Below are 9755 nucleotides of genomic sequence, written 5' to 3'. Positions count from 1 at the left end.
CATTTAAACTCCGTTATACTGCGTGATTATGCGTGTTTGATATGTATAATGTATGATGATCTCCTCTTGGCATGCTTTGTGGTTGAGTCCTTTAGTTTTACCATAGCAACACACCAGTAACCATAGCAACACCATAGCAACACCATAGCAACACTCCTGGGTTGCTGTTGTGAAGGGCCTTTAGTTGTCTGATCCAGGTTGTTTTGTGTAATATCCGGATCGGAACGTTGTTTTTTAGTCGCATTGTTGTGATGATTCTGATTAACAATTTATAGTCAGACCATTTTTATATTTTAATACTCTCGACACCACTATATAACAAATAATTTGAGATCATGAGACTTGAGTGCGATGTTCCAATGTCGCAACATTGCCATTCCTTGTGTACACAGTTTTACATAGTTTCTTGTAATTGTACCCTCTTTTTTAGTTTGCTTTAACGGGGGATGATCAAAGATCTATTAAGTCATTTCGTGTCCTTTAATAACTTTCCTTATGTATACACTTCTTTATTAAAACATACCGTTGTTAATCAGTGCTAGATTGATTTAACAGATTAGAACGTGATAAATTAAGGATCATATTTTTCCTCTGATCTGATGTTTAATAGGCTTGTTGCTACCAATGCAACTCTTATGATCCAGATTTAATTGTAGTTTTGTGGTTAATTTTTTAATTGCTTTTTCTGTTCTGTTTACTTACCTTTATTTTTGTATTCGTCTTGACGTGGCCGCCATAATTTTGTATTTTTCAGCCCGCAGAATTTTAAAAGCAGCCGCACAAACGTTATATATAAACTAGTTCTAATGTACCGTCACAATAGTGACTTTAATATACTCCGTATATATGATATACAATATATATTATATACTCCGTATATGTAATATATAATATATAATATATATTATATATACGGAGTATATAATATATAATATATAATATATATTATATACTCCGTATATATAATATATAATATATATTATATACTCCATATCAGTACTGCATTTCTGAGCCTGTTACCCTCTAAGTTAGTTTATATTATATTAATGGGAGCGAATCCGATCTAATCAGGTCGTTGCAGCGACAAACAGCATACCAAGCTGCCGGCCTTCCAGCCCACTACCACTAGATCCCTGGTCACATACATCACAGTGCCCCTTTTATATAGTTCATGACCCTTAAATCACCGCAAACTAGTTCCTGATACAATTATCATAAAGATTCCTGGAATTTCCTAACAAATCCCCTCGTTTACTCCTCTTACTACTTCACATATCCGCTTTATTCCGATATCCAGGTATTCACCTAAGTCTGCCAGTGCTGGGTCTGTTTCCATTAATTTGCGGGTAACCCTAGTCCCCTGCAATAGATCCAATAAACTGCAATTTGTATCATCAAACTATAAGCTTATAAGCCCGGGCGCTACAACAATCCTTTTCTTCCCACTCTCTTGACCCCTCAATTAGACTCAAGACTGCGGTCCAAAGTGCTCCTTCATAATGTGCTCCTTCATAATGTGTGTAACTCCACATTCCTCCCCCTCCCCGAATAGTTGGTCCCTATTATCGTAATATTTTACATACCTGCTTTTATATTGACCACCGGTGTGGGTACAGCAGGTTGAGCGTGTTGCTATGGTGTTGCTATGGTATTGCTATGGTGAGCTAGGGTTGTCTTGATCCAGGAATTTGGGTTTATGTGAGAGTGCTCTTAATTAGTTCTCAAAAACTTTTAAATTGTTTATAGTATTTACAATGACCCAGTCATAATTAAGAATCAAATCAAGTAAGTAGAAGTATCGTTGAATACCATATTGATAATGTTTGGTGGTGCTTTGGGGACGGATAATGTCTCATTCTTTGACCTCTTAATTTTACTTTAGTTATATTAGTTATATATATTAATTAGTTATATAAGTTATATTAATTATATCAATTATTTATATAAGTTATATTAATTATATTAATCGTGCTGGTCAGGCCTTGAAACACGGGACTCAAACAGGAGAATGTGTATTAGCTGAACAAATGATTGCCACGTATTATTGAAATTATATCTGAGTTTTTAACTGTCTTATATATTCAACACTTAGGACGTTCAATGTAAGGAATGTTTTAGTTTATAAAGGAGCAATGTAAGTGCGTACTGGATAACGATATTGCGGTTATTTTACACTATCCATATGGAAAACACAGTAAACTTTAAGCAACGCAAATTAATGACAGTGGTCAGCAGAGACCGTGGGAGGTGGAACTGAGTCTGAAACACTGCCGCAAAACTGTTTCATGATACATTTAAAATATCGTTCGCTATTTTTGTATTTTGTTCAGGAATTGATGTTTTAGGTGGCAACAAAATGGTCTATATATAAAATATAGTCAATGTATGGTCCATATAATAATTTGGTCTATTTATAAATTATGGTCTATGTGTTATATCGAAATATAGCTTATTTCAACATTCTAACCGATTATTATTTTAGCAATGTTTTAAGGTTTTAACCAGAGACAAGGTCTGCCCTGTGGTGAGTGTTTTAGATTTAAGTATATTATCACTTTTTGATTCTCGCCCTTTCATTCGTTGACCTGCTAATTGCTTTGTATTTATTAATATATCACTGTGATTTAAATAATCTTCTCTCTTAATTATCGATGTTTAAAATTTAATTATTCCCCTCGAGTTACAGCTGTTCTAAAAGAAAAACGTTCGGTCTTTTTGATGGGTATAGTTGAAACATATCAACTATTTTATGTTGCATTCAAACGAGACAAATTATTCGTCAGCTGATTCAGTGATTCATGGTAACCTAGGTTACCGCGCTAGTTCATGGCGAATAAAAACATCCCTGGATTTCACAAAGGGCATTGTTATTTATTATTTATTAAGGATTTAACCAATAACCATATAAATTATAATTATATATAATTATACTACCTCATATATACTAGCTCATATAAACTGGTGCCCAACCATATCATGAGGTCACGCCCTGGTGTGATGTTACTTTGCAAAGCACAGACACAGTGGTTATAGTATACATAAGTGTTATCAGATATAATTCCGAGAGACCCTCTATTTTATCACAGAGGTCAAGTAGCTTCTAGTAGGTTGGACTTATAGGTAGAGTAGGTAAGGAAGGAGGCCTCGTTTAACGCTCTCTGAGGGACTATTACACTATTGTCGGCGGGCTGGTTAAAGTTTTGTTTTAAATTCCATCTACATGGTGTCTCCTCAAACAATCCCGCTGATGCTCTTCTCGTACGTGAGGTGTGATCATCTCTCCTCAACCAATCCCGCTGTGCCCCAAGTGTGCCCCAAGTAACTTTGTGCCCCAAGTGTATTTAGTTTACTTAAACTGTGCTTCAGGTCTTTTTTTTTGCCTCAACTGTGCCCCAAGTGTGCCCCAGCTGTGCCCCAACTGTATCTGCCCCAAGTGTGCCCCAAGTAACTTTTTGCCCCAAGTGTGCCCCAAGTGTGCCTAGCTAGATTACCAAATTGCCCATCTCTCCTCAAATTGGGGTTAAGTCTGTTGTCAGGGGGGAACATTGCCGGAAGTAGATGTAACACGGGCTAGGAACACTTCCCTTACATGCAAGTGTAATGTTTATCTTGATAGGGTAATTTACAACTTTATTCCATGGTAGAGATCAAGAGTAATCAGGATTACAACATGTTGAGCGAATGTTATAGCCCTTACGTGGCAACATAGCATTGCAGATTAGATTATCCATAGAAAACATTCCCGCGCTGTTGCCCCCTTCCGTTACATTTCGTAAGTCCTGGTAAATATCCCAGCTATCATAATGAACCGTCATTAGGCCCGCTACAAGGCAAGCTTCCCTCCGCAAGCTTCCCTCCGGAATGCTGTTATAGACACCCTAATCACATTTTCTATTCGAATTATCCGCTCTCAGGTATTCTCTCCTCTCCGCAACTCTTTGGTTGACACAACTTGCTTTTTTCAGAATCCTCTGAAGCTTCCTGGTGATCGAAAATTTTCCCCGCAATATGCGAATTTTTGGATCATTTGCCAATTGCTTGTAGGGTGCCGCCACTCCATGAGGAGTGCAGCTCCCTCCCTCCCTCTCTCCCTCTCTCCCTTAATAGGTCCCCTACTCCCCTCCCGTGTAAACAGTTCCCGCTGCTTTGTTTCCTCTTTGTCGACCTGGAGCTCAGAGTTTACACGGACTCTTTATAATGTTCCTTTCTTAATCTTATATTGTCTAATATTTTATACACATCACGAAGGTATCCGCACAATGGAGCGGGCGCTACAATATGAAACTATGTTTTAATTGTGGAGTTTGTTACTCACAGCACAATGGAGCGGGCGCTACAATATGAAACTATGTTTTAATTGTGGAGTTTGTTACTCACAGCGACCACCTCCTCATTGAGTTGTCTACTGAGTTGTCTCATTCATTAAAGAGCTTTAAACGGCATTTCACGTCCCTTTTTCGAGTTTCACGTCCCTTTCATGTATAACAAATGCTGACAAATCCAACTATAGAGAGAATAGATTCATAGCTTCAACACTACCATATCTGAGGCTCTCGTGATTTGAAAACTCGTTTGTGTGTGTTCCCATCGTTCCACGTACAATATGAACCGTTCCACTGCACACAGTACATTGGTACGGTGCCCCGTTCCACTGCACACAGTACATTGGTACGGTGCCCCGTTCCACTACACACAGTACATTGGTACGGTGCCCCGTTCCACTGCACACAGTACATTGGTACGGTGCCCCGTTCCACTGCACACAGTACAACGGTACGGTGCCCCGTTCCACTGCACACAGTACATTGGTACGGTGCCCCGTTCCACTGCACACAGTACAACGGTACGGTGCCCCGTTCCACTACACACTGTACAATGGTACGGTGCCCCGTTCCACTGCACACAGTACATTGGTACGGTGCCCCGTTCCACTGCACACAGTACATTGGTACGGTGCCCCGTTCCACTGCACACAGTACATTGGTACGGTGCCCCGTTCCACTACACACAGTACATTGGTACGGTGCCCCGTTCCACTGCACACAGTACATTGGTACGGTGCCCCGTTCCACTGCACACAGTACATTGGTACGGTGCCCCGTTCCACTGCACACAGTACATTGGTACGGTGCCCCGTTCCACTACACACAGTACATTGGTACGGTGCCCCGTTCCACTGCACACAGTACATTGGTACGGTGCCCCGTTCCACTGCACACAGTACATTGGTACGGTGCCCCGTTCCACTGCACACAGTACATTGGTACGGTGCCCCGTTCCACTACACACAGTACATTGGTACGGTGCCCCGTTCCACTGCACACAGTACAACGGTACGGTGCCCCGTTCCACTGCACACAGTACATTGGTACGGTGCCCCGTTCCACTGCACACAGTACATTGGTACGGTGCCCCGTTCCACTGCACACAGTACATTGGTACGGTGCCCCGTTCCACTACACACAGTACATTGGTACGGTGCCCCGTTCCACTACACACAGTACATTGGTACGGTGCCCCGTTCCACTGCACACAGTACATTGGTACGGTGCCCCGTTCCACTGCACACAGTACATTGGTACGGTGCCCCGTTCCACTACACACAGTACATTGGTACGGTGCCCCGTTCCACTACACACAGTACATTGGTACGGTGCCCCGTTCCACTGCACACAGTACATTGGTACGGTGCCCCGTTCCACTACACACAGTACATTGGTACGGTGCCCCGTTCCACTGCACACAGTACATTGGTACGGTGCCCCGTTCCACTACACACAGTACATTGATACGGTGCCCCGTTCCACTACACACAGTACAACGGTACGGTGCCCCGTTCCACTACACACAGTACAACGGTACGGTGCCCCGTTCCACTGCACACAGTACATTGGTACGGTGCCCCGTTCCACTGCACACAGTACATTGGTACGGTGCCCCGTTCCACTGCACACAGTACATTGGTACGGTGCCCCGTTCCACTGCACACAGTACATTGGTACGGTGCCCCGTTCCACTACACACAGTACATTGGTACGGTGCCCCGTTCCACTGCACACAGTACATTGGTACGGTGCCCCGTTCCACTACACACTGTACAACGGTACGGTGCCCCGTTCCACTACACACAGTACATTGGTACGGTGCCCCGTTCCACTACACACAGTACATTGGTACGGTGCCCCGTTCCACTGCACACAGTACAACGGTACGGTGCCCCGTTCCACTACACACAGTACAACGGTACGGTGCCCCGTTCCACTACACACAGTACAACGGTACGGTGCCCCGTTCCACTACACACTGTACATTGGTACGGTGCCCCGTTCCACTGCACACTGTACAACGGTACGGTGCCCCGTTCCACTACACACTGTACAACGGTACGGTGCCCCGTTCCACTACACACAGTACATTGGTACGGTGCCCCGTTCCACTACACACAGTACAACGGTACGGTGCCCCGTTCCACTACACACAGTACATTGGTACGGTGCCCCGTTCCACTACACACAGTACATTGGTACGGTGCCCCGTTCCACTACACACAGTACATTGGTACGGTGCCCCGTTCCACTGCACACAGTACATTGGTACGGTGCCCCGTTCCACTACACACAGTACATTGGTACGGTGCCCCGTTCCACTGCACACAGTACATTGGTACGGTGCCCCGTTCCACTGCACACAGTACATTGGTACGGTGCCCCGTTCCACTGCACACAGTACATTGGTACGGTGCCCCGTTCCACTACACACAGTACAACGGTACGGTGCCCCGTTCCACTGCACACGGTACATTGGTACGGTGCCCCGTTCCACTACACACAGTACATTGGTACGGTGCCCCGTTCCACTACACACGGTACATTGGTACGGTGCCCCGTTCCACTACACACAGTACATTGGTACGGTGCCCCGTTCCACTGCACACAGTACATTGGTACGGTGCCCCGTTCCACTGCACACAGTACAACGGTACGGTGCCCCGTTCCACTGCACACAGTACATTGGTACGGTGCCCCGTTCCACTGCACACAGTACATTGGTACGGTGCCCCGTTCCACTGCACACAGTACATTGGTACGGTGCCCCGTTCCACTGCACACAGTACATTGGTACGGTGCCCCGTTCCACTGCACACAGTACATTGGTACGGTGCCCCGTTCCACTGCACACAGTACATTGGTACGGTGCCCCGTTCCACTGCACACAGTACATTGGTACGGTGCCCCGTTCCACTGCACACAGTACATTGGTACGGTGCCCCGTTCCACTGCACACAGTACATTGGTACGGTGCCCCGTTCCACTGCACACAGTACATTGGTACGGTGCCCCGTTCCACTACACACGGTCCCCATTGTTTGACTTTTTTTGTTTGATACTGCAAACAACGACCCGGAACAGTATATACTATATAACCCCGCTCAAGTGTTTAGTAAAAATGTAGACAGTTGCTGCTTGTACAGGAGGACTGCCGCATTTTTCATAATCCAGTACAAATGGCAGGGATGTTGGAAGATGGGGGGGGGGGGGGGGCAGGGGACCCCGTACAAATGGACAAGCTGTTTTCTCGGTTCTTGCGAGATTTCACAAACATTTTACAGACATTTAATTCGTATTTATTGGTTGATCAATATTTATTAAATCTTCTACAACTTGTTGTTTGCACCTTGTCTCTATTGATGGCATTTGGGCAGTACTTTTATTTAACTAATTTAATTGTATTTGACCCATTGCAATTGAAAGCACGGCTACAATTTGGCAAACTTTAAGACCCTTATGACATGCTCAGTGCTAACATTAGCACGTGCTTATCACGTGTTAGATCACGTACCTCCCACTTGACAGGCCTTGAAACTGTTTCATCCGCTGAGCAAACCTATCTTTCTGACCGATAGGTGAACCTTGTAAAATGGTCATCATAAACCTGTATATTAGCATTATTCTGAAGAATCTAACTAATGTTAAGATGTCGCCAATGACCATGTGGTCAAAATGGCGTCTCCCTAATTTAGAACCACACTACTACCACGAACTGTGGACCCATGACTTATGACCCAGGACCTTGTACCCAGGATCCGACTACTGTCGCAGTTCTCCGCGCTATTTGTCAGTAGAAATAATCGGATTGTCCGTTTATCTGTTGGTGAAGTGTATTTAACGAGAACTATGATCCTACAAACATTTGATCATTGAGATATGTTGAATCGGATCAGTTAAGTCGTGCGGTGTGGATTAGATCATCTTGCGTTATTTCTTGTTACTAACCAATTCAATTTGTAGCTTTGCTTGGACAAATAGTCACGAACTTGATACCATAACCTAATATCGGGCTGGCAAATAACTGATCAAATAGTTGTTGAATAGTTGCGGAATAATTGCTGGGGTTCTCGGAGCCCTTATTATTTCAGGGTGTGCTTTTTAATTATCCTCTTGTTAAGACAAGAAAGGGAATGCTATTGTTTATTGAATCTTCTCCCCTCCGAATCCAAAAATTGCAACATTTCAATGTCTTATCTCCTAACTTGAAGAATCTCACAATTTTCATCGGGTACCTCATTCTCGTACTGTTTATTATTTTTAATAATACGAGTACGTGTTTACTATAGTTTTTATCGTCCCATCATATGTCTGGCCGATACTTCATACTCTTAATTACTCATCTACCATCTGTCTGGGGATCCTATCTGTCTCCCAGAGTCTGCAGGGTGTGTAGTCTCGCTAACATCCTGCTTGTGTGTCCTACACCCCTCGCTTGTGGACATTACAACCTCGTTGGTATGCAGCATAGAATATACTTAATACCAGCTATTTAAAGTTTACGTTGCATAAATATAATCGGTTTACAAGGAGCCCCCTCACTGGATAGTGTGTAACACTCAGCAGGGATTCCTTGTGTAACCATGGAGACGGGAACATCCGGAACCGGGTCCTGGATAGACACGTATCATTTAGTGTACAGATAATACTCCTCCACCTGTATATCACTTCTACTTCCTAAACAAACATCACAGACAAATTAGCTTGTGTGGTAGCTGTGTTTTGTTGGCACCTTGGGTTTAACAATAATTGTTAATCGATTTTAACATCTGTTTACTCGCGACTCTGGCTGGGTATTATTTTTTGTAGCCATTATTTATCTGATCGTCGTCCTTCTGGCCTTATTTACATTAAAAGCTTGATCTATGGGGTTAAATCTATGTTTTTTAATGAGCTTGCAACTCAGTTGATAAGGATTAGTTACAATCAGATCAATTTGATGACTAATTTGGAGTTGACTGCAGCAGGAGCTAAATACAGTCTGACTAGATGTGAATGTTATTTTAACAATAAAAAGCACGCAGTGCTATTTACTCGACCAGGAACAGTCAATTTAACAAGCACCCAGTGAATGTTACTCAAATACTATAATTAAATTGAATGTAGTTTAACAGTTGTTTGAGAGAAATTTATTAGAATGTTGAGGTTTTCGGTCGGAAACTTGAGTCATTTTTCTTAAACACCTCACTTTTCTGCTCTAACTGTAGCTTTTTTCAGTCTGTAATAACTTTTTGTATGTGATAACTGCTTGTTAGTTACCTTTTCAAGATATTCTAACAAATTTCATTTTAGTAGCAAACATTTTTCCTCCAGCAGATTTTTTGACTGCCAGCGATCTCTGGAGCTCAAACAATTTAGTTTTTATTATGCGATGAAAAATTGGTGCTAGCGATCTGCCGTTTTCCGACATAATCATATGTGCGTCACCTT

At 43.2% G+C, this 9755-nt stretch overlaps 1 protein-coding gene across 19 annotated transcripts in view; it reads left to right on the top strand.

Moving 5' to 3' along the window:
* The first annotated feature begins 316 nt into the window (after positions 1 to 316).
* Positions 317 to 9755, top strand: part of LOC134814785 (uncharacterized) — a 64452-nt gene continuing 55013 nt past the window's right edge. For 14 of the 19 annotated variants that reach the window (XM_063823028.1, XM_063823015.1, XM_063823018.1 and 11 more), the window contains exon 1: positions 317 to 332. The gene's annotated coding sequence lies outside the window, so the exon portion shown is untranslated. Of the gene's footprint in view, positions 333 to 2480; positions 2525 to 9755 lie in introns of those variants that run through there. The other 5 variants (XM_063823033.1, XM_063823027.1, XM_063823019.1 and 2 more) reach the window with 1 other exon arrangement.

This window comes from Bolinopsis microptera, chromosome 5 (assembly GCF_026151205.1).
Source record: "Bolinopsis microptera isolate Bmic1 chromosome 5, MBARI_Bmic_1.0, whole genome shotgun sequence".
NCBI lineage: Eukaryota > Metazoa > Ctenophora > Tentaculata > Lobata > Bolinopsidae > Bolinopsis > Bolinopsis microptera.
The sequence above is the reverse complement of the archived record's forward strand: the minus strand, read 5'-3'. Positions and strand labels throughout refer to the sequence as shown.